The sequence below is a fragment of the Pristiophorus japonicus genome, chromosome 14 (genome assembly GCF_044704955.1).
Source record: "Pristiophorus japonicus isolate sPriJap1 chromosome 14, sPriJap1.hap1, whole genome shotgun sequence".
Lineage (NCBI taxonomy): Eukaryota > Metazoa > Chordata > Chondrichthyes > Pristiophoridae > Pristiophorus > Pristiophorus japonicus.
This window is the reverse complement of record NC_091990.1, coordinates 52,114,212-52,138,296: the sequence shown is the minus strand read 5'-3', so window position 1 is coordinate 52,138,296 and position 24,085 is coordinate 52,114,212. Positions and strand designations below refer to the sequence as shown.

Below are 24,085 nucleotides of genomic sequence, written 5' to 3'. Positions count from 1 at the left end.
AGAACTGACACTTATATGGAAATTAATTTGCCATTTACAGTCTTTTCTGCAAGTTTGTGAAGGTCTTCTTGTATTTTGTTGTAGTCTTGCTCGGTCTTGACTATACACCACCCCACCTCCCCCCCCCCACAATTTTGTGTCACCGCAAATGTTATATATGTTTGATATTGTAGAATTTTGATTTCATAAGAAACAAGGCTATAATTTTAAGCACACATTATCTGAGTGGGGAGAAAATAAGGAGGAGTGTGTTGGGTTGGCTCATTTCGATAGATGGCAAGGTAGAATTCCCATGGGGGTTCTCCCAATCTCCTGTCGTAAATCTGGTAGAAAATCAGCAGAAACTGTGAGAAATTGTGCAACTTCGATCCTGCGATGTTTCTTACTGGATTTCTTTGCATAGCTCAGGCCATTTGGCTGAAGATTTGGTTTGAGCACATACCACGTAAAATTTTGAAGAATATACAATGAAGCAAGATTACCATCTGAAGGCCATAATTCCAGCCCAGTGTGAGTGCTGGCTGGATTCCCTACCCTCCTTCACACACCACAATAACTTGTTGAGCCAATTATAATGCAGACCAGAGCTCCAGACAGTAAGTCAGCTCTCATGCCCATTAATATTTGAGAACCACTTGTACTTGAAGTGACTCTTCAATGTGTTGAGACTCAGTAACCTGAATTCGCCTCACTTGCACTGTGGGATGGAATTCAGAGGGCCAGCATCAACTGAAGGATAACAGCATAATGATAGGTACAGAATTGTTTACGAATCGCAAATCGTATCTTTAAAGCTGCAACGTTTGTGGCGCTGCTTTTGATGTCTCCGCAAGATCCTACAAATCCCCTGGGAGGACAGATGCACCAACATTAGCATCCTCGACCAGGCAAACACCTCCAGCATTGAAGCACTGACCACACTCAATCAGCTCCGCTGCGCAAGCCACATTGTTCGCATGCCAGACATGAGACTCCCAAAGCAAGCGCTCTACTCGGAACTCCTTCACGGCAAACGAGCCAAAGGTGGGCAGCGGAAACGTTACAAGGACACTGTAAAGTTCTGTCCCCTCAGTACAGATTCACACGAGGCATGTAGTGAAGTCAAGGTCACTCTGGACCTGCACCTTTATTTCACAGCTCTGGAATGCTGCACTTGCCTGAGACCTGTCCTTATACATCTGTCTCTTGCAAGTGCACCCCTGGTGGTAAGGTATGCTGGTGGTTACAGTTCATACTTTATTACAGTCATGTGTAGCATGTTGGGATACAGTTATATATAATAATGTAAGATACATGACATCACCCTCCCCCAAGATCTTATTGTCTTTATAGGTTCAGTCTCTCAGGTGGTCTACGCTCTCGCGTGGAGCATCTGAGTTGTGGTTCAGTTGTTTGCCTTGGTGTCTGTTTTTCTTTGGGTGTGGTTGCTGGTATCTCGCCTGGGCTGTCTGTTTCGATTGGTGTGATTGTTGTTGACTCGCCTGGGCTGTCTGTTGGGATTGCCCTTTCCTCAGGTTGTTCCCTTTGTCTGTCCACCAGGTGTGGTGCGAGTTCCACATTGTAGTCTGCCTCTCGTTCTGCAGTGTTGTTGGTAAATCTGCTTTTGACTTGGTCTACATGCCTCTGGCAGGTTTTGCCATTTGTACTACCAGTAGCCTGTTTCCTTCCTTACCCGTTACTGTCCCTGCAAGCCATTTGGGACCCCTGCCATCGTTTCGTACAAACACTTTGTCCCCTATCTCATTCCATCTCCCCCTCGAATTTCTGTCATGGTACTCAGTCAGCTTACGGCGCTTTGCCTCAACAATTTCGTGCATGTCTGGGAAGATTAATGAGAGCCTTGTTTTTAAAGTCCTTTTCATCAACAGTTGCGCGGTGGGGATCCCAGTCAGTGAGTGCGGGCGAGATCTGTATGCCAGCAGCAGTCGCGACAGGCGACCCTGCAGCGTGGGACCTTGGATTTTAAGCATGCCTTGTTTAATGATTTGCACTGCTCTCTCCGCCTGGCCGTTGGAGGCCGGCTTGAATGGTGCCGTCTTGACGTGATTTATGCCGTGGTCAATTATAAAGTCTTGGAATTCTGCGCTGGTGAAGCACGGACCATTGTCACTGACCAATATGTCAGGGATTCCGTGCGTTGCAAACATGGTTGCGAGGCTCTCCACAATGGTGGAGGTTGTGCTCGAGTTTAAAATGGTGCATTCGATCCACTTTGAAAATGCATCTACAACTACGAGGAACATTTTGCCCATGAATGGGCCCGCATAGTCTACATGCACCCGCGACCACGGTTTGGTAGGTCAGGGCCAGGGGCTCAGTGGAGCCTCCCTGGGGGCATGGCTGAGTTGGGCACAAATGGTGCACCTTTGGATGCAGAGCTCCAAGTCCGCATCAATACCTGGCCACCAGACGTGGGATCTGGCTATGGCCTTCATGAGAACGATCCCCGGGTGCTCGCGGCGGAGCTCCCGGACAAATGCCTCTCTGCCTTGCAGAGGCATGACTACTCGGCTGCCCCACATCAGGCAGTCTGCTTGTAGTGATAGCTTATGCATGCGCCTGTGAAAGGGTTTTAATTCCTCGGGGCAGGCATTGCGAGCCTCTGCCCAGTCACTGGTTAGGACACATCTTTTTACTAAGGATAACGTGGGGTCGCCTGCCGTCCAGACTCTGATTTGGCGAGCCATCATGGGCAAACCTGTGGACTCAAAGGCATTGATTGCCATGACGATCTCACAGTCCTGTTCGTCAGACCCTTCCGTGTTCGCCAGGGGTAGCCTGCTGAGCGCATCGGCACAGTTGTCTGTGCCTGGTCTGTGCCTTCTGGTATAGTTGTAGGACGCCAGCATGAGTGCCCACCATTGAATTTGCGCCGAGGCATGGCATTTATTGCCTTGCTCTCGGATAGGAGGGACGTAAGGGGCTTGTGGTCGGTTTCTAACATGAACTTGGCCCCGAAAAGGTATTGGTGCATCTTTTTAACACCGTACACGCACGCGAGTGCCTCCTTCTCTACCATTCCGTACCCGCGCTCCGCCCGCGAAAGTGACCTGGAGGCATAAGCTACGGGTTGTAATTTGCCCGTACTATTGACATGTTGCAAAACGCACCCGACCCCATATGCTGTCGCATCACATGTGAGAAATAGCTTTTTACCTGGGTCAAAGAAAGTCAAAACACTGTTGGAACACAGAAGATTGCGTGCCTTATTGAAGGCGCGTTCCTGGGCGTCCCCCCAAAACCAATCGCACCCCTTCCTGAGTAGCACGTGGAGAGGCTCCAGCACCATGCTTAAGTTCTGCATAAAGTTCCCAAAGTAATTGAGTGGCCCGAGAAAGGCGCGCAGTTCTGAAACATTCCGGGGCCTGGGTGCCAGGCGAATTGCTTCTGTTTTGGACTCTGTTGGGCGGATTCCATCAGCGGCAATCCTTCTTCCCAAAAATTCAACCTCGGGTGCGAGAAACAGGCACTTGGATTTCTTGACTCGTAGGCCTACCCGATCCAACCGCTTTAGTACTTCCTCCAAATTACGGAGATGGGAGTCGCTGTCCCTGCCCGTGATAAGTATGTCGTCTTGAAATACAACCGTCCCCGGGATGGACTTGAGCAGACTCTCCATGTTGCGCTGGAATATGGCAGCTGCCGACCTGATGCCGAATGGGCATCGATTGTACATGAAAAGGCCTCAATGTGTGTTGATGGTGGTGAGTAGCTTGGATTCTTCGGTCAATTCTTGCATCATATACGCAGATGTGAGGTCTAATTTTGAGAAAAGTTTACCTCCAGCCAATGTGGCAAATAAGTCCTCCGCTCTGGGCAGCGGGTACTGGTCCTGTAGGGAGACTCTGTTTATGGTAGATTTGTCGTCCCCACAGATTCATACGGATCCGTCAGGCTTCATGACTGGAATGATGTGACTTGCCCAGTCGCTAAATTCCACAGGTGATATAATGCCTTCCCGCAGAAGCCTGTCTAGTTCGTGTTCAATCTTTTCCCTCATCACATAGGATACAGCTCTGGCCTTGTGATGGACCTGTCTAGCATCCTGTGTGATGTAGATTTTGACTTTGGCCCCTTTGAAAGTGCCCTCAACTGGCTGAAAGAGATGTTCAAATTGCTTTATAACTGTTGAGCAGGAGGTCCGTTCCTCTCATGATATGGCATGGACATCATCCTATTTCCAGTTTAGTTTTGCCAGCCAGCTTCTCCCCAGCAGTGCTGGGGGGTCTCCGGGGACAATCCACAGGGGAAGTCGGTTCACTGTCCCTTTGTGTGTGACAGAGAGCATGGCGCTGCCGAGGACTGGTACGATTTCTTTGGTATAGGTCCTTAGTTTGGTGTCGACCCTTGTGAGTTTTGGTCTGTCTCTTTTATGCGGCCCACATTTGTTCAATTGTTGAGCCCCCATGAGAGATTGACTTGGTCCCGTATCCAGCTCCATGTTGACAGATATCCCGTTGAGTAGGACCCTCATCATTATAGGAGGTGTCCTGTTGTAGGAGCAGCGGCCATTGATCGTGTTGACCCGCTGTACACCGGTGTCCCGGGTACTGTCCCCACCATCTTCTGGTCTGCTTTCCGACCCATCCGATTCGTATAACAGCCGAGCTGCTATTTTTTTGCATATGCGGTCCAAATGCCCTGTATATTCACAATTTCTGCAAACAGCCTGCTGAAATCGACATCCCCTTGATGAGTGCCCACCCCCCACACCTCCAGCAGAGACCTGTTCCATTGTTCAAAGAGTTCCCAAAGAATGATCTGCGCCTGGCTGATTTATCTTGAGCTTCTCTCAGTTTGTAGTTGATTGCTCTCATTGTGGGTTGATGAGGTGTGAACGGCCGTTCCTGTGGCCCTTGATGGCTTCTGCCTGCTGTTGAGAGCCTGTTCTCCTGGTTTTGTCTGTGTGTGGGGGTAGCAGCTTGTTTAGTGCTATGAACTTCTTGTTCCAATATTTCGTTAGTTGTCGTACCTGCATTGTAAATGAACCTCGATTCTTCTTCCCCTTCCAAAAATGTCTGTGCAACCAGTGCTGCTGCCTCTAAGGTCAGGTTCTTGGTCTCTATGAGCTTTCGGAATATGCCTGCGTGGCCTATTCCTTCAATGAAAAAGTCTCTCAGCATTTCTCTCCTCAGTTCATCGGAGAACTTACATAAACTAGCCAACCTCCGAAGTTCCGCCACGAAGTCGGGTATGCTCTGGCCCACACAGCATCTGTAGTTGTAGAACCTGTATCTGCCATGTGTAAGTTGCTCGCTGGCTTCAGGTGGTCTCTTACCAGTGTGCTCAATTCTTCAAATGACTTGCTTGCTTGTTTCTCGGGTGCCAACAGATCCTTCATTAAAGCGTATGTTTTCGAGCCACAGCTGGTCAAGAGATGGGCTCTTCTCTTGTCTGCCTTATCGTCGCCTAACCAGTCTTTGGTTACAAAGCTTTGCTGGAGCCTTTCTATAAAGTCCTCCCAATTGTCTCCCGCATTGTACTTTTAATCTGATCCGTTGTTTGGCATTCTGTGGATTCTGTAATCCCGTAACCCGTCGCCACTGTAAAGTCCTGTCCCCTCAGTACAGATTCACACGCGGCATGTAGTCAAGTCAAGGTCACTCTGGACCTGCACCTTTATTTCACAGCTCTGGAATGCTGCACTTGCTTGAGACCTGTCCTTATATACCGGTCTTATGCAAGTGCACCACAGGTGGTAAGGTATGCTGGTGGTTACAGGTCATATCTTATTACAGTCATGTATAGCATGTTGGGATACAGTTATATATAATAATGTAAGATACATGACAGGCACCCTCAAAGCCTCCCTGATAAAGTGCAACATCCCCACTGACACCTGGGCGTCCCTGGCCAAAGACCGCCCTAATTGGAGGGAGTGCATCCAGGAGGGCGCTGAGCACCTCGAATCTTATCACCGAGTGTATGCAGAAACCAAGCGCAGGCAGTGGAAAGAGCGTCCGGCAAACCTGTCCCACCCTCCCTTTCCCTCAACAACTATCTGCCCCACCTGTGACAGAGATTGTGGTTCTCGTTTTGGACTGTGCAGCCACCTAAGAACTAATGTTAAGAGTGGAAGCAAGTTTTCCTCGATTCCGAGGGACTGCCTATGATGATGATGATGATGATGCTTCTGATGTGCCGGCATTGAGTAGCCGGTTGAAATCCGACAAGAAACCTGTGAGGTGAGCTAAATCTCATGGCCCTGGAAAGACTATCCTCCCAGCCCGTGGCCTTTGTGAATCCATGGCAAGTTTGGGCCATGATTGAATGCTTGTGACCTGCATATCAGGAGCCGGAACAACTAACAAAGGGTGGAACAACTAACAAAAGGTCTTCGAACAATACAGGAGCACCTTAAGCCTCTGGCTGCAGACTTTTCCTGATGTCCGTATACATTGGCAATGCATATACCACCTGAAGCCATTGACATTTGCTGGCGGCACCAATGCTGCCTCCATTCTGAGGACTTCAAAAACTATCTACTGCAGGGGTGCTTGGCTTCTCTGGGACAATAGTGCCCTTCAGTTCTGTGACAACATTGCTGAACTTTGTGCAACATAAATGAGGTATTAGACACTGCAAAGCAGTAAGATGAGCACAATCGATGACTCGATCACTGGCTCACTGATGTTATAGCTGGTAAGGATAGACAGATCCTGTATCCATGCTGTCATGTATGTAAACTCTTTGGATTCACTATGTAACTATGTACCATGTACCACCTGAGGATGCTGCTATTGGAGGCCCAGGGGTTTCCTGCACTGGTGTGCAGGGAATATAAAAGGCAGCCAGCCATGCTGCCTCTCACTTTTCAGTCATATTAAATGTACTGAAGTCACACAGCTCTTACTCACAGTACAAGGCTTATGGAGTTATTTGAATGTAATTGCAGACATAATAACTGGCGACAAGAATATGAACTTTCACGCGATTATGGCTACCTTTGGCACACTAAAAACTTTGCAGAGGGTGATGTCTTGGATGTCTTCACGGAAAGGCTTGAGCAATATTTTGTGGCAAATGACCTGGCAGGGGAGATGGAAACATTGGCGGAGAAGCGCAAGGCTATACTGCTGACCAATTGGGGGCCCAAGGTCTACCGCCTCATCAGGGACTTGCTGGCACCCCCGAAGTTTAAGACATACGATGAGCTGACTGAACTAATTCGTGATGCCATACAGATGACTTCCTACCAGATCGGAGTTCACTGGCAAGTACTGCACGTAAAATAACGACAATTGCAGGCGGAACTGTTGAACAATAAGAACTGTACAAAGCAGAGCTTACATGCCTGCTGCTGCTAGGCTGCCAAGGGGTGTAAATGCAAAATCATTAAAACAATGCTGGCATTACGGGGGTAATCATGGGGTCCATCAATGTCGATTTAAAGACTATGCGTGCAAAAGCTGCATAACAAGGGGCCACCTTCAGTGGATGTGCAAACATACTACGACTCACCACGTGTCAAGTGGAGTCGGCAGAAGAGTCCCGATCCAGCGTGGATCACAAAGGACAAGCTAGAGAGGCAACTCAGCCCGAGGGTGCAGAGTGCGGGCTGCACACCCTCGCCACAAAAAGTCCTCCCACGATTTTAAAAGTCAAATTAAATGGCATTCCTGTATCCATGGAGCTAGATACGGGGGTGAGTCAGACAATTATGAGCCACTTGGTCCCCGAGGCATGGCCTGTTCATCACAAGGCTCGAGCGGTCCCCTACATGATGAGGGAGAAAGTGGAGATCGAATTGAACAGGCTTCAACGCGAGGGAATCATATCGCCAGTCGAGTTCAACGAGTAGGCCAGCCCAATTGTTCCGGTACTAAAGAGCGTTGGCACGGTCAGAATCTGCGGCCATGACAAAGTAACAATCAACCGAGTCTCGTTACAGGACCAGTACCCACTACCCAAAGCCGATGCCCTTTTCACGACATTAGCAGGGGGAAAGGCATTCACCAAGCTGGATCTAACCTCCACTTATGTGACCCAGGAGCTGGATGAGTCGTTGAAAACATTAACATACATTAACACACACAAAGGACTGTTCGTGTACCACAGGTGCCTGTTCGGGATTCGCTCGGCTGCAGCCATATTCCAAAGAAACATGGAGAGCCTGTTGAAAACGGTTCCACGCACCGTTGTATTTCAGGATGACATCCTCATCTCTGGCCGCGACACATCTGAACACCTGCACAACCTGGAAGAAGTTTTAAGTCGACTAAACAGAGTTGGACTCCGGTTGAAATGATCCAAATGTGTCTTCCTCACGCCAGTGGTAGAATTCCTGGGGAGGAAGATTGCGGCAGACGGCATCAGACCTACGGACTCGAATACAGAGGCCATCAGGAATGCACCCACACCACGAAATGCAACGGAACTGTGCTCGTTCCTGGGACTCCTCAACTATTTCGGTAACTTTCTTCCAGGGTTGAGCACCTTGCTGGAACCGTTGCACAAGCTGTTATGCAAGGGAGATGGCTGGGCTTGGGGTAAAAATCAAGAGGCCACCTTTGAGAAGGCCAGAAACATACTGTGTTTGAATAAGTTGCTGGTACTATATGGCCCATGTAAACGTCTAGTTTTAGCTTGTGTTGCATCGTTGTACAGTGTCGGATGTGTTTTGCAGCAAGCCAATGCAGTGGGCAAGCTCCAACCGGTTACATATGCGCCCAGAAACCTATCAAAGACCGAATCAGGCTACAGCATGGTCGAAAAGGAGGCTTTAGCCTGTGTTTATGATGTAAAAAAGATGCACCAATATTTGTTTGGACTCAGGTTCGAGTTAGAGACAGACCACAAGCCCCTAATCTCACTGTTTTCGGAACGCAAAGGCATAAACACCAATGCTTTGTCTCGAATCCAAAGATGTGTACTAACACTGTCTGCCTACGATTATGTGATCCGTCACAGGCCAGGCACTGAAAACTGCCAATGCTCTCAGCCGACTACTGTTGCCCACCACCAGGGTGGAAACGGCGCAGCCCGCAGACCTGCTACTGGCCATGGATACCTTTGATAGCGAAGGGTCACCCGTAACGGCCCACCAAATTATGACCTGGATGAGCCAGAATCCTCTGCTATCCCTTGTGAAAAGTTGAGTCGTCAATGGGAGCTGGTCAGCAGTCCCTAGAGATATGTATGATGAGATCAAGCCATTTCACCGTCGTAAAGATGAAATGTCGATCCGTTCAGATTGCCCCTTATGGGGCAACCGCGTTATCTTGCCAAAGAAAGGCAGGGAAACCTTCATACGTGACCTGCACAGCACCCACCCAGGCATAGTCATGATGAAGGTTATCGCCAGGTCCCATGTCTGGTGGCCCGGCATTGACTCGGACCTGGAGTCATGCGTGCACCAGTGTAACATATGCTCACAACTGAGCAATGCTCCCAGGGAGGCTCAAAACCATGGTCCAGGATTCATGTGGATTATGCGGGCCCCTTTCTGGGAAAGATGTTCCCGGTTGTTGTGGAAGCCTACTCCAAATGGATTGAATGTGCAATAATGGCATCCAGCATGTCCGCAGCCAGCATTGAAAGCCTCAGGGCCATGTTTGCCATCCATGGTTTACCCGACATTCTTGTCAGCGACAATGGGGTCTGTGCTTCACCAGCTTGGAATTCAATGAATTCGTGACCCGTAATGACATCAAGTATGTCAGATCTGCTCCGTTCAAGCCCGCATCCAACGGCCAAGCTGAATGGGCAGTCCAAACCATAAAGCAGAGCTTGAAATGTGTCACGGAAGGCTCCTTACAAACCCGCCTGTCCTGGGTACTGCTCAGCTACAGGACATGACCCCACTCACTTACCGGGGCTCCCCCTGCAGAATTACTAATGAAATGAGAACTCAAAACCAGGCTCTCCTTAGTACACCCTGAAGTCATTGATCAGGTGGAAACCAGGCTTTATCACGTACCATGATCGCGCAGTTGTATCACACAACATCACTGTAAATGACCCTGAGTTTGGGCTGAATTACGGTCAGGGCCCCAAATAGGTTGCCGGCACTGTCATAGCCAAGGAGGGGAATAGATTGTTTGTTGTCAAACTGCTTAACGGTCAAATGTGCAGAAAACATTTGGACCAAACCAAATTATGATTCACAGATAACCAGGAACCACCGGAAGAGGACCTCATCTTCAGCGAGCCATCGGCACACGCCCAATCGACAACAGACCTCGCTGCCAACCACGAGGATGAACCCACCATCCCCAACAGTCCAGCTCAACCAGCCGCACTGCAAGACAACAGTGGCCCAACCAATTCACCCAGGCCAGAAGCGACACTCAGACGGTCAACCAGGGAACGCAGGGCTCCGGTTCGCCTTAACCTGTAATCAACTCGCATCAAAGAGTTTGGGAAGGAATGATGTCATGTATGCAAACTCTTTGTATTCACTATGTAATTATGTACGATGTACCACCTGAGGGCGCTGCTGTTGGAGAGCAGGGGTTTCCTGCCCTGGTGTGCAGGGGATATAAAAGGCAGCCAGCCATGCTGCCTCTCACTTTGCAGTCATATTAAATGGACTGAAGTCACACACAGCTCTTACTCACAGTACAAGGCCTCATGGAGTTATTTGATGGTAATTGCAGACATAATACATAGCCTGGGGCCAGCCCGCGGTGTGGTACCCAATAACTGCCAACTGGTGTCCTTAGCACATTTCACCAGCAAGTGACAGGTATTCAGTTCTACAACTATTGCTAATGTAATAAAAAAAATTGTGGAACATTAATGTTGCGGTCTTGAATATTTTTTAAATGTGTCAGCTTGGCTCAGTTGGTAGCATGCTTACCTCTGAGTCATGGGTTCAAGTCCCACCCCATGACTTGAGCACATACCCCGAGCTGACCTTCAATGCAATACTGTGGGAGTGTTGCAGAGGTGTAATTTTTCGAATGTGACTTTAAACTGACACCCTCCCTGTTCAGGTGGACATAAAAGCTCATGGGACACTATACAAAGAAAAGTTGGAAATTCTTCTGATGTCCTGGCCAGCATTCCTTACTCAACCAACACCACCTGAAAGCAGATTAACTCGTCATTTATCTCATTGCTGTTTGTGGGATGTTGCTGTGCACATATTTACTACTGCGTTGAACGAAAGAAAGAATAAGAAAGACTTGCATTTATATAGCGCCTTTCACGACCAACGGAAGTTTCAAAGTGCTTTACAGCCAATGAAGTACTTTTTTGGAGTGTAGTCACTGTTTCAATGTGGGAAATGTGGCAGCCAACTTGCTCACAGCAAACTCCCACAAACAGCAATGTGAAATTACCAGACAATCTGTTTTTGTTATGTTGATTGAGGGATAAATATTGGCCAGGACACCAGGGATAACTCACTTGCTCTTCTTCAAAATAATGTCATGGGATCTTTTACGTCTGCCCGAGAGGGCAGGCGGGGCCTCGGTTTAACATCTCATCCGAAAGATAGCACCTTCAATAGTGCAGCGTTGCCTCAACACTGCACTGGAGTGTCAGCCTAGATTTTTTATGCGCTCAAGTTCCTGGATTGGGACCTAAACCCACAATAGATAGACAGGAAGGGAAGGGAAGGAAGGAAAAGCAATTGAATAGTAATCATTTAGGGCATCCTGAGGATCGAAAAGGCTCTATGTAAATGTAAGTTTATTCTTTTATCTAATTTTCCACCCTGTATCAGCATTGCACATGTGAGGAACAGGATTCAGATTAAAGTTCCCTCAACTCTGTCCCAATAATAGGTGAAATTTCCCCTGCTTGCTATGTGCTAGCAACATTACAGACTTAGCAGGAAGTCTCCCTCTGATTATTTCCAGCAAAAATGGATACATGTTCTTTTAGACTGTGGGAAATCTTCCCGCCATGTTTCTGATGGAGCTAACACATTATAACCAAAGGGAATCTTTAGTCCAATGTAGCTTAGCTCTGTCCTTAAAGCATCAATCAAAGCTGCAGCCACTATTATTCCACTGCCCTCTCTAGTGAGCTCTCTAAGTGAGATGGTGATTTGATGCTAATTGGCAAAGAACGGTGGTAATGGGCGGTGTGAACTGACATCGTCAAAAGGGATTAGCTGAGTCTGTTTCACATAGTAACTTCACAGCTATCAGAGAGAGGCAATTGCCACTTTGGGAAAAGTAATCTCACAATATTATTCAAATGACACCAGATGGAGTGTAACTCAAATGATGTGCCAAGTTTTAAATATAAATGTTATCCAAACAGAAGATGCACCGTCCAGGAGCAGATTGGCAGCCATGTGAGTGCGATTCTAGGCAGGTAAATTAGCTGCTGTTAGCTGCAAAATCAGGCTTAACAGGAAGAACTAAAGTGGGAATTGATATTAAAAAAGATCTTTAAGATTTTACCATAAGCAGAATAAAAAATTGACCCAGAAATGTCTAGGTTGCATCCTCCACATCTTACCAAGTGAGTCTCGTACTGCAGTGGCTCAGAGTCAGAGTGGGACTTGATTGCAGAGTTCTGCTGTCAGCTTTGCAATGTTGCAATGCGCAAACTAGAAAACTGCACCCTCGGTCCCTCACAAATGAGATTTACTACTAAACAAAAACTGCAAGCTTTTGATTTCTATTTCCATCTTGGTCTATGTTGATGTTATAGACTGTAAGGGTTATTTTACTTGGAGTGCTCATCACCTTGCTCCTGGCAAACTGTTTTAAGAACACAATCAAATAAATAATGGGATGGACAGCAAGTGGCATTGAGAAAAATGACCCAAGGCACTTCAGCAGTATAATCGACATATTAGGTGCCAAGGTAAAGAATGAGATATTAGGAGAGGTGACCAAAACCATAAAAAAAGAAAGACTTCGATTTATATAACATCTTTCAGGGCCACTGGACATCCCAAAGTGCCAATAAAGTACTTTTAGAGTGTAGTCACTGTCGTAATGTGGGAAACACGGCAGCCAATTAGCACACAGCAAGCTCCCACAAATAGCAATGTGATAATGACCTGATAATCTGTTTTTTTGTTATGTTGATTCAGGGATAATATTGACAAGGATACCAGGGATAATTCCCCTGCTCTTCTTCGAAATAGTGCCATGGGATCTTTTATGTCCACTTGAGAGAGCAGATGGGGCCTCGGTTTAACTTCTCATCCAAAAGATGGCACCTCCAACAGTGCAGCACTCCCTCAGCACTGCACTGGAGTGTCAGCCTAGATTTTTTTGTGCTCAAGTCCTTAGAGTGGAACTTGAACCCACAACCTTCTGACTCAGAGGCAAGAGTGCTGCCACTGAGCCACAGGTCAAAGAGGTGGGTTTCAAGGAAGGTCTTGAAGGAGGAGAGGAAGATGGAGAGGTTTGGGATGTGAATTCCAGAACGTGGGGCCTTGGAGGTTGAAGGCATGGCTGCCAATGGTGGGTTGAAGGGAGGAAGAAGCTGGAGTCAGAGGAACAGAGAGGTCGGGTGTGGCTGCAATGCTGGAAGAGGTTACAGAGAAAGGGAGGGGCAAGGCCATGGAAGGATAAATACAACAATGGGAATTTTAAGGCACTAGGGTACAATAAGCCAAAGGAAATTGGATGCGGGATATGATAAGGGCAGCAGAGCTTTTGATAAGCATGAAAATCTAATAGTTTAAAAGAAACAAAGTATCTTTGACAAAACAGAGGCATGCTCACATGTTATTTCTACATGTTACCAGCATATTTCTATTGGCTAACTGCCTGTCTGGAAACCAGAGAATGTATTGGAGCAAGGCAACCAAAGAGGAGCACCCATGGTTGGCGCTGAATAAACTGTCCCACGAAAGATTGTGATTGGGATTAGACTAAGACAGAAATGATTGGCTTGGGCAGAACTAACTGGAAATTCTTTGTGCCTCCCTGATGCATAGATAATGTCTCATGTTATTATATTCTTTCAATGTACAGTGCAATGGCCCGTGCATGGTCTCAAGTATGGAAGATTAGACCAGCTAACTTTATTTGCTTTATTTGGTAAAACTAGACCATTTAGTGAGCCAATGATTTTGTATTTCCAGAACTATAATCTCAACAGCAACTGTTCTCACCCTCCACTGATCACAGTCTGGTAGGACTGTGGGACAAAGCAGATTTGATTCCTTTGCCCTTTTTCCCCATTCTACTCAGTTCTTGATCTGAACCACACTGAGTGAGATGGACTTGCCAAGACAAGATTGCGATGCTTCTCATTCGTGGTGGAGACCAGTGAGCAGGGTTGTTGCTCCTGTGCGGTAATGCACACTTCCTTATGACTGGCCAAACTGGACGTTGACGGAGGTTTGCGATTAAAGAAAGAAAGAACTTGAATTTATGCAAGATTACAGTTGTCCTATCCAGTAACCTTGGAGATTTTTTATCCAAACCAGAAATATTTTTCCTTTCAAAAAGTAATAATGTGCTTGTAAATCCACATTGCACTCATTTGATGATCTTTGAACTGCATGCATTTCCAGAATACTAAAATAAAACCTGCCTTTGGTTTACACCTTTCACGGGAAATAAAACACAAGTCCAGTCCAATAATAAAGGAAATTTAAATAGTGCTGAAGTGGGACTTTAGAGGCCCATTGTAGTGACATAATTTTGCAGCCTGAGAAAATTGTTTAGAACATGGACAAACCAGTAATGTAGGTGCAGGCTGGGTAAAAACCAGATGCTTGCCTGGCAACAGCTAGCCAGACCAATCAGATGGCAGGCCACCTGCAAGAGGATGTGAGTAGCAGACTGAGACAAAGAATACCAGGATGCTGATATTAAGAATAGATGCCATGCAGTTAAGCTAGATGCGCTTTTGAAATGTCATGGAGAGTCTGTGGTCAGTTCTTTGGAACTGATGACACATAACGGAGTGCGGTTTTCGGCTTTAAATACTGTAAGCTGACAGCCAAGGAGAGAGATGGTGTTTGGACTCCTCCAAACTGCCGCTCTCCCTTGGCCAAGGTATTCTCAAATAAACATATTTTTATTCTTTAACAGACTTGTGTTGAGCCTTTATTTTGGTTCCACATCAATTGGCGATGAGGATGGGATCCACTGGGAGACGGACAGACGAATGTCGACAGAACATCTCGGAGTGAGTAAGTTTAAAGTACCATTCCAAAATTAGATGAACTCTTTGACAAATCTGTCAGTCAACCGGGGATTCTGAACTGTGAAAGTCTGCTAAAGAACAAATCTTGTTGGCGCGTGAGTATGATAAGTTAGTTTAAAGTCATTGATAAGAACTGTGTTGCGCAGAAAGTATACCGATGAAATGAGGCTAAGATTTAACATAGAGGTTGGATTAAACTACCGATTGGAGAGACATGAAGTCATCGGACAGGTGACGTAGACTGTCAGACCATATAATGGCAGCAGTTAAAGAACTAGACTGGGGTCCGGATAGGTCCCTTATTAGGTTATATGCTGATGACCGGAAGTGGTTAATTGACAAAATGTTAAAAGATGGGTGGGACCCATCACAAGGACCAAACGAGCAAAAGGCTTGGTTGCAAAAAGAAAAAAGAGGAGAGGTAAAAAAGGTGGTATACTCATCGTTCGACAGTTTTTAAAATTTAGTGACATGATGAAACTCAAAAATGGAGGAACTAAAAGAATTGAAGTGGTGCATTGCGTCCTTCAGGAATTAAGGGGTTAACAATGTAACCTGCAAACTAGCTGCAATGGCTGAGATAAACCTACAATTCCCCCTTTGTAGTCAGCAGGATCTCAAGCAGGCAGCGGACACTGGCAAATCAAAGCCACGTCAAAGGCGTGAGTACATTTTAATTACCAGGCACAGTTAGGACAAGGGCAGAAATCTGTCTGGTGTCAGTTGCCTGAGAGATCCAAATCTGCAGGTCTATTCGAGAGTTCAAGTAGTTAGCGGAAGATCCCAGATAAAACAATTGCGATCGGTTATATAGAAGTGTGTCTGTGTAACGTTGCGATTGATAATTGTTATATGTTGCAAGTATCGGTCTCACTCAGGGCGAGTAATTAAGGGATGTACCGCTGACAACATATAGCCATAGGAAGTGAGAAAACTCGAGTTGGGACCAAAGGTGTCTCTGACACAGTACCTAGTAGATAAAAAAAAAACTAATTGAAATAATGATTAAACAAAATTGGAAACCAGATGACCCACCCGCTGCACAAAGGAAGTGGTGGGAGTCGGAAAAGAAACAAAAAGAAGAGAAAGCCCTCGTTTTAGTGACTCGCGCGTGTTGTGAATTAAGCAGACGGACTAGACTATTGACTGAGAAAGTGACAAAATTAAAACTGGTTTAAGGAATAATGGATAGTTATGACCCAATGAAAAGGAGAAAATGGAAGATTATGTTTTTCTTTAAGTGTTAAAGCACAGAGAGTTTAAACTGGAAAGACTGCAAGATGTGGGATGACAGTTGACACTGATTGATGGTGTCTGTGTTTGTCGGCTTTCAAAACAAAGGAAGTTAACTCTTTCATAGGCAGCTGTGAACTCTGTTTTAATTCAGTGGGCGATACCTTTGAATATTGGAGATTTTCTTAATTTGAAGAGATTATTTGCTCCTGGGGTAGAAGGAATTTTAGGATCATATTACAAATTAACCCCTCGGGCTCTTAAGCAGAATCACCAGAAATTCTCTGCTTCTTTTGTTTTAAGTAGGTGACCATCGGGAAGAAACAATGTTGTTTCATGGGGCTGTTGTCACACAAGTACACGCTGACAGGATGCAACCCATAGCTTACTATTCGACCCAGCAGTCACCGGTGGCAGCAGGTCTGTCCCGATGCATAGCCACACTGGACTGTACCACTTGGGCGTTGAAGGTCAGCGAACCCATCGTCATGACGAGCGAGATAGTGTTATACACCAAACATGCCTTGGTGAAAATGCTAAACACGGGAGAGCTCCAGGCTGTCTCAAATGTACGAAGGGCAAAATGGGAAGTGATCCCACTGCCCAATGATGAATCAGTAAAAATAATCCAAAACATTGGAGAAAATCCGGCAGAGGGAAGCTTATCCCTGGGGGAACCCCATGAGTACGATGCACTCGAGTGGGAGGATTCTCCGGGAAATTTGGGTGAGATTGCACTCGAGAATCCAGACCTCATGGACGGGTCTCGAATGTATGTGAATGGCCACCCCAGAACGGGATGGACAGTGATGGATCAACACCTGCAAGTAATAACAATAATAATTTATATATTAGCAGAGGGGAAAATCAGTAAACATTCATACTGACAGCAGGTATACTTTCGTAGTAGTACATGAATACATGACCGCTTGGGGGAGGTGGGGGTTTGTCACATCAGGCGGGGAGGCCATCAAACATGAATGCCAAATTAGGCTGCTATTAGACGCGGCTAGTAAATCCGCCAAGGCAGTGGTAATAAAGGTTAAAGCCCACCAGAGAGTGGTGGATGATATTCAGAGAGGAAATGAGGCTGCAGACAAGGCTGCACAGGAAGCAGCAGCCTCGTCCGAAGTGAGGGAGGAATCAGTAAATAGTGTGATTACTAAAGAAGATATTGACATTGTAAAATTACATGCAGATGTAAGTGCTGAAGAGATGACAGAATGGAAAAGACAGGGAGGGGCAACAGATCCAGATTCCGTGTAGAGAAAGGACGGTAAGGTGGCAGCCCCCACTTGTATAAGAAAGATGCTCATGGAACTGCACCACAGCAAAAACCATGCCGGGCGAAATGTCATGATCAGTATTGTCTCCAGAGATTGGCGGTGGCCAGGCATGGGACGAGACATTGCTAAATATTGCCAGCAATGCATCACATGTGCCCAACATAATCCAGTAAAGGCCATTAAAATTAGAATGGCCCATCAACCACGGCCGCGAGGGCCATGGGAGAATATACAAATTGATTTCACGGGACCACTGCCAAGCTCTAGAGGAAAGAAATACTGTCTAATAATAATGGATTTGTTTACCCGGTGAATGGAAGCTTTTGCTACCCAAAAATGCACTGCAACCATAATAGCTCGTATCTTAGCTGAGGAGGTGATTCCCCCCTGGGGCATCCCCACTAAAATAGTCTCCGATCAGTGAACCCACTTCACAGGGAGGTAGTGAAATGACTATGCACCACATTGGGCATTAAATAAAAATTTCACATCCCCTACCACCCGTAGAGTTCGGGAATGGTAGAACGGATGAATCGGACGATAAAGACAGCCCTGTCAAAAGCCATCCAAGAAACCGGACAGGCTTGGGCTGAACTGCTGCCTGATATCCTGATGAGACAAAGGACAACCCCTAACCGGACAACAGGATTAACTCCATATAAGCTCATGACTGGTCGGACAATGCGATTACCCAAAGGTATAATCACAGGAGGGTCCGGTGTGGGCCCATTGCGGGATCAGATTAGGAGATATGTAATGGAGTTAAGTAAGCAACTTAAGGATATGAGGCAGGAAGTAAGAGAACGACAGGCAGGCTGAGACAAACAAGAAGAGTTAGAGTCCCCGGTAGATCTTCCCCAAGTAAGGGAGAAAGTAATAGTTAAGGGGCTACTGGGATGAACAGGATTCATGCCACGGTGGTCGGGGCCATACGGTGTCTGATCAATGACATCTTAACAGGGGTCAACACAAGAACCTCATTTGTAAATGCCCTAGGCATACAAGCTATACAGGAACAATCGGAAAGCCTTAAAGACACAGTCAGGAAGTTGCTGCAGAGGCAGACAGATGCAGCCAAAGGGGCTGCTCGAGAAGGCGAAGGGGCAGTTAAGCAAAGGGATCACAGTCTTGTAGGGCCATGCTGCCACTATTAACCGCCTGATTGACCAAGAATTCAATGCGGAAAAGGCAGAGGATCAGCGAGACCTCTGCCACGCTTACGGGGGATGGATGATTGGGCAGGTCAGAGAGAACCTGGAACAAATACATAGGGATGAAGTCCCAGACTGGATTAACAGCACCCACCTGACCCGCCTAGCACAGCACCCAGGGTCACTGGTCGCGTGCCCATGAAAGGAATGACAAGAGTCTTTCCGGTGACAGGTTGATGCACAGATTCACATTCTGCCCTGGTGGGGATGGTTCTAATAATTCCTGTAATGGTGAAGGGGGAGTCTGGACCACACCCCCAGTTTGAGGTAGAAAACTTGGGGCTAATCTGGGGTGAGAACTACATGCGGTACTACCTAATGGATCAATATGCGATCAAATGGAACGGAACCATGAGAGGGGTCTCATTATCAGGGTGCCGCAGGGTAGGTAGCCTAACTATATGTCCATATCCAGTAGGTTGGGAAAGCGAGGATGGGTGCGGATTTAATCAAACCATTGGGTGTGTCTTAGAAATAAGCCCATCAGAATCTGAACACACCCACTCAGCCTACCGCGGAAAGGGAAAATACTGTGTGGTAACCAACCAACTTATGACTATGGTATTTATCAATGTAACATTACTAATTCCAACTTCTGCTTCACCCCGAGGCTACCAGTTACAATCGGACGAGCACGAATGACGTATATCCATGCTCGAGAAACCATTACCCTAAACCTGGCTGACAAAATTAAACAAGATTTCTACCAATATGAAAGTGAACTGGCTGCACCAATAACCACCTGCCCGAGGACCTGAGAGACATAAAGGATCCTCTGCTGGCAAGCATAAAATAATATCACGTGCTCAAATAGGAGCTGCGCGAACTGGGCAAGGACATTGCGAAATACCTTTAATGTATGAGAAGGCATGGAATTGGGGACTGAATGTTAATATCCACCCATGATACGTATCATTTCTCACATATTGGTGGCAGTTCAATTGATTTTGGCACTGTGCTGGCTGATAATGACATATGCAGCTTGTAGGAAGCGTAGACATAGGCAGCAAGCTAAAGCAATCACTCGTATGCAAGAGAAAGATAGACTGTTGATGCATGGGGTAATTTAAACCCCGGTTAACCAAACTTGGTGGCAGATATCACCACAAGCAGAATGGGGTGTCTAAAGCATTAGATAGCTTAGCTCTAGTGGTCTCATGAGCTGGGGTTAGCCAGGGACCAAAGGGGGGGATTGAGGCCCACTTTAGAGGCCCACTGTAGTGACATAATGTTGTAGCCTGGGAAAATTATTTAGAACATGGGCAAGCCAGTAATGTAGGTGCAGGCTGGGTAAAAACCAGATGTTTGCCTGGCAACAACTAGCCAGATCAATCAGATGGCAGGCCACCTGCAATATGATGTGGGTAGCAGACTGAGACAGAGAATAACAGGATGCTGATATTAAGAATAGATGCCATGCGGTTAAACTAGATGCGCTTTTGAAATGTCATGGAGAGTCTGTGGTCAGTTCTTTGGAACTGATGACCGCATAACAGATTGTGGTTTTCGGCTTTAAATACTGTAAGCTGACAGCCAAGGAGAGAGATGGTGTTTGGACTCCTCCAAACTGCCGCTCTCCCGTGGCCAAGGTATTCTCAAATAAATATATTTTGATTCTTTAACAGACTTGTATTGAGCCTTTATTTTGGTTCCATATCAGAGCCTCATGACATCAGGACATTCCAAAGCGCTTTACAACCAATGAAATACTTTTGAAGGGGAGTCACTGTTGTAATGTAGGGAAATGCAGTATCCAATTTGCACACAGGACAGACCCACAAACAGCAACATGATGATCCTCTGTTCTAGTGGTAGTGATTGAGGGATAAATATTGGTCGGGACACTGGGAAGAACTCCCCTGCTCTTTATTAAAGAGTGCCATGGGATCTTTTACGTACACCTGAGAGGGTATGATTGAGAGAAATGGCAGGGGAAAAAAAATACAGATGAACCAGAGATGACCTTAGCTCTTTTAAAGTTGATAATTGCTGATAGATGCCCTGATGAAACAACAAGAGAAAGTGTGAAAGTTTGAAATCAGAACTAAAAACCGAAGAAATACAGGAAATACACAGCAGGTCAATCAGCAACTGAAAGGGGAAATAGAAATATTTTGGAATGGGGAACACTTTATCGGAATGAACCTTCGGGTCTGACACAAGGGGACTTATTTTCTGACAGCACCTGCCAGTGCGAACGGTCGGAGATTCTCTGGCAACACCTCATATGAAAAATGGCAGACAGAAAAAGACCTATTGATCTATCCAGCCTGTCCCATACAGTTGTGATACATTGTGCATCACAATATAGACACTCCTGGAGCCCACCCAGAGCCATGTAATCTCCCGGGAGAGACAAAAAAACAGATAAAAAGCCAAGCCAACTAGTGAGGAAAAATGTAAAATTCCTCTCTGACTCCCCCTAGGAAATCAAACCTAGTCCAGGAGGCCACTCTGGCTCTGATTAACTTTGCAAGGTCCCTAGCGCTTATACGAGGTGATCTCTGCCCCAGCCAGAAACAGATCGATGGGAATGGTAGCATAGTGGTTATATTACTGGACTATTAATCCAGAGGCCTGGACTAATGATCTGGTGACATGAGTTCAGTTAATTGAATAAATCCGGAGTAAAAAGCTAGCAACAGTAACGGTGACCATGAAACTACTGGATTGTCATAAAAACTCTAATACAAAAGCAAAATACTGCGGATGCTGGAATCTGAAATAAAAACAGAAAATGCTGGAAATCCCAGTGGGTCAGGCAGCATCTGTGAGAGAGAAACAGAGTTAACGTTTCAGGTTGATGACCCTTCGCACTGTCCAGCTGGAGGAGGAAGATGACTCCTCAGAAGATGCTGCAGTCTCTGAGGGTGCACCGTCAGCAGACCCAAGCGCACCCAGCACCAGTGCAGATACGCACACCTTGCTGGGTCCTGTGCACCATAGAGTAGAGTTGTCACCTGGTGTCTCTCACATCACAAATGAGCAAGAGCAGGCGAGGTTGACAGGGACAGCAGTGGAGACCCCTCGTCGGAGGGCACAGGATGCTCCAGGCTCTGCTGAGCTGCATACAGAAGCTGAACCTCGGGGGCCAATGAGAGAGAGGGCGATCTTGGAGGTGCAACAAGAATTGCATGAGGCTCGGGCATCCTTTTCAGCTGCGATGTCTGCAAATGTACAGAGAATGGAGGAGCCTATCTTCAACATGAGCAGCACCATGTCGCAGGCGATGGCGACTGCAGGCTCTTCCATGGTAAGGGTGGCCACCTACATGGAGCAGCTAATGTGCCTCTCATATCAGCACATGCTATCGATAGAGGACAGATGGAAGACACTCATAGACCTCCTCTCAAGGAGGGACGTAAATGTAGACTCGGGCCTTCATCGCCCCACTGCTGTGCAGCAAGGTACTCTCCAACTCTGTGCTAGCAGGGAAGTGTGGGTGGCCCATGAGAAGGATGATGGTGAGAGGGGACATGGAAGTGGGGGCTGTGCTCAAAGCGCTCCCACTTCTCCTCCATTGTCTCCCCCTCAGTCAGAGCCCCAGATGCCTCCTCGGGTCGCTATGGCCAAGTCTGCCCTTGCACAGTCGCAGCAGGAACAGACTTTGGCGGAACCGTCACAGGCTCCAAAATCCAGAGAACGTCTGCCAAAAGTGTCTACTCAATAGCACCAGGCGAGTGAGCAGCTGGCCTCTACCTCTGCTGAAGCCACAGTGGTTGCAGCTCGTAGAAGCATTCGCAAACAAAAACTGACACAAAAGAGGGGTTATCACATGGGTGTATCAACAAATGTTAGTGCTACGTTTCGGTTGTTTTGATTGTACACAGAAATATTTTTCTTTGCACCACTTTCAGGAATTGTCCATTTTTGCCTCAAACTTTGGAAGTGGCTTTGTCACTTGGAGTGAATGGTGACACATTATTTAATCTCGAACATTGGGCCTTTGGGTGAGAACAATGGCTTGGTCATTGTAGGGATGCTTTATGGTATTGGGATGGCAGGGGGCAACTTAGTTTTGGATGTGGCAGGCATGTGGCTGCAGGAATTTAAGTAAATGGGGCCTACAGGGCAACAAATGTGCCAGAGCTGGTGGCATCTGCATCCCAGCTTCCTCCTCCTCCTTCTCATCTTCCTCCTCCTCCTATGAAGAGGCTCTGCACTTTGTTCCTCTTGCAGCGCTAATCCTCGTTGATGTGCGAGGTTGTGCAGAGCGCAGCAAACCACGATGATTCTGGAGACCCTGGCTGGTGCATATTGAAGGGCTCCTTCACATCTATCAAGCCATCTAAAGCGGGTCTTCAGCATGCCAATTGCTTGTTCTATGATACATCTGGTGGAGATAGGGCTCTCGTTATAACACTCCTCGGCCTTAGTACCTGGCCTCCTCAGGGGTGTTCATGAGCCGCGTCTTCAGTGGATAGCCCTTGTTTCCAAGCAGTCAGCCGGTTAGTCTGTTTGGAGGCATGAAGAACTGAGGGAGGGTGGACTGGTGCAGCACAAAAGAGTCATGACAGCTACCAGGAAATCTGGCACACGCACGCTTAATCATTTTTAATGTTTTCAGATGAGCTGCACATTGAGGGAGTGGACGCCTTTGTAGTTCACAAACACTCCTGGGTGATGATGGGGTGCCTTCATGGCCACGTGTGAGCAGTCGATGGTGCCCTGCGCCAGTGGGAAGCCTGCCAGAACCGCAAAGCAATATAAGTAGCATCCATGCTGATAGCAGAGATGGCAGGTCAAGTAGCGATCAGCGGACCAATCCCTCAGTGTTGTGACAGTGAGTAGCAATGTGGTGAGAGTGGCTTGCGAGGTTGCAGAAATGACCCACAAACTCCAGAAACCTAAATCTGCGCACAAAATGGAGTCATCAGCAGCCTCTTCCTTCGGCAATTAATGAGGGTAAGGTGTGTGTATTTATCTGCTATTCTCAGCTGTTAATTAAAGCCCTCACACAATGGCCACTGAGCTTCTACTTCCCCTTCACAGGCGAGGTTCCTGAGCTGCGTGCTTCCCGTGCTCATGTCGTTAAATTCAGAAGCTGCAGTTAGAGACCCTGTTAAGGGTCTGAAAACAAGGATTTAATGAGCTGAATTAGGTCTCCCGCCTCTCCCGCTCGGGTCCGTGGCGTGTTGGCAAATGCGCCTGAGTTAAAGACGCAAGGAGGCGGGACGGTGGCAGGTTGCTGAAGTGCCCCTGATTGTCGCTATTTTTACAGCTGACCTGCCTCCAAACCCACACACACGGCAATGGTAAAATTCCAGCCGTACTGATCTC

At 46.9% G+C, this 24,085-nt stretch overlaps 1 long non-coding RNA gene across 1 annotated transcript in view; it reads left to right on the top strand.

Annotated features, from left to right (window-relative positions):
• LOC139279903 (uncharacterized) overlaps window positions 1-20,427 on the top strand; it is a 59,069-nt gene extending 38,642 nt beyond the window's left edge. The window contains exons 3-4 of the long non-coding RNA XR_011596544.1: window positions 14,961-15,061; window positions 19,416-20,427. This is a non-coding gene — a long non-coding RNA (uncharacterized lncRNA). The remainder of the gene's footprint in view (window positions 1-14,960; window positions 15,062-19,415) is intronic.
• The last annotated feature ends 3,658 nt before the right edge of the window (window positions 20,428-24,085 follow it).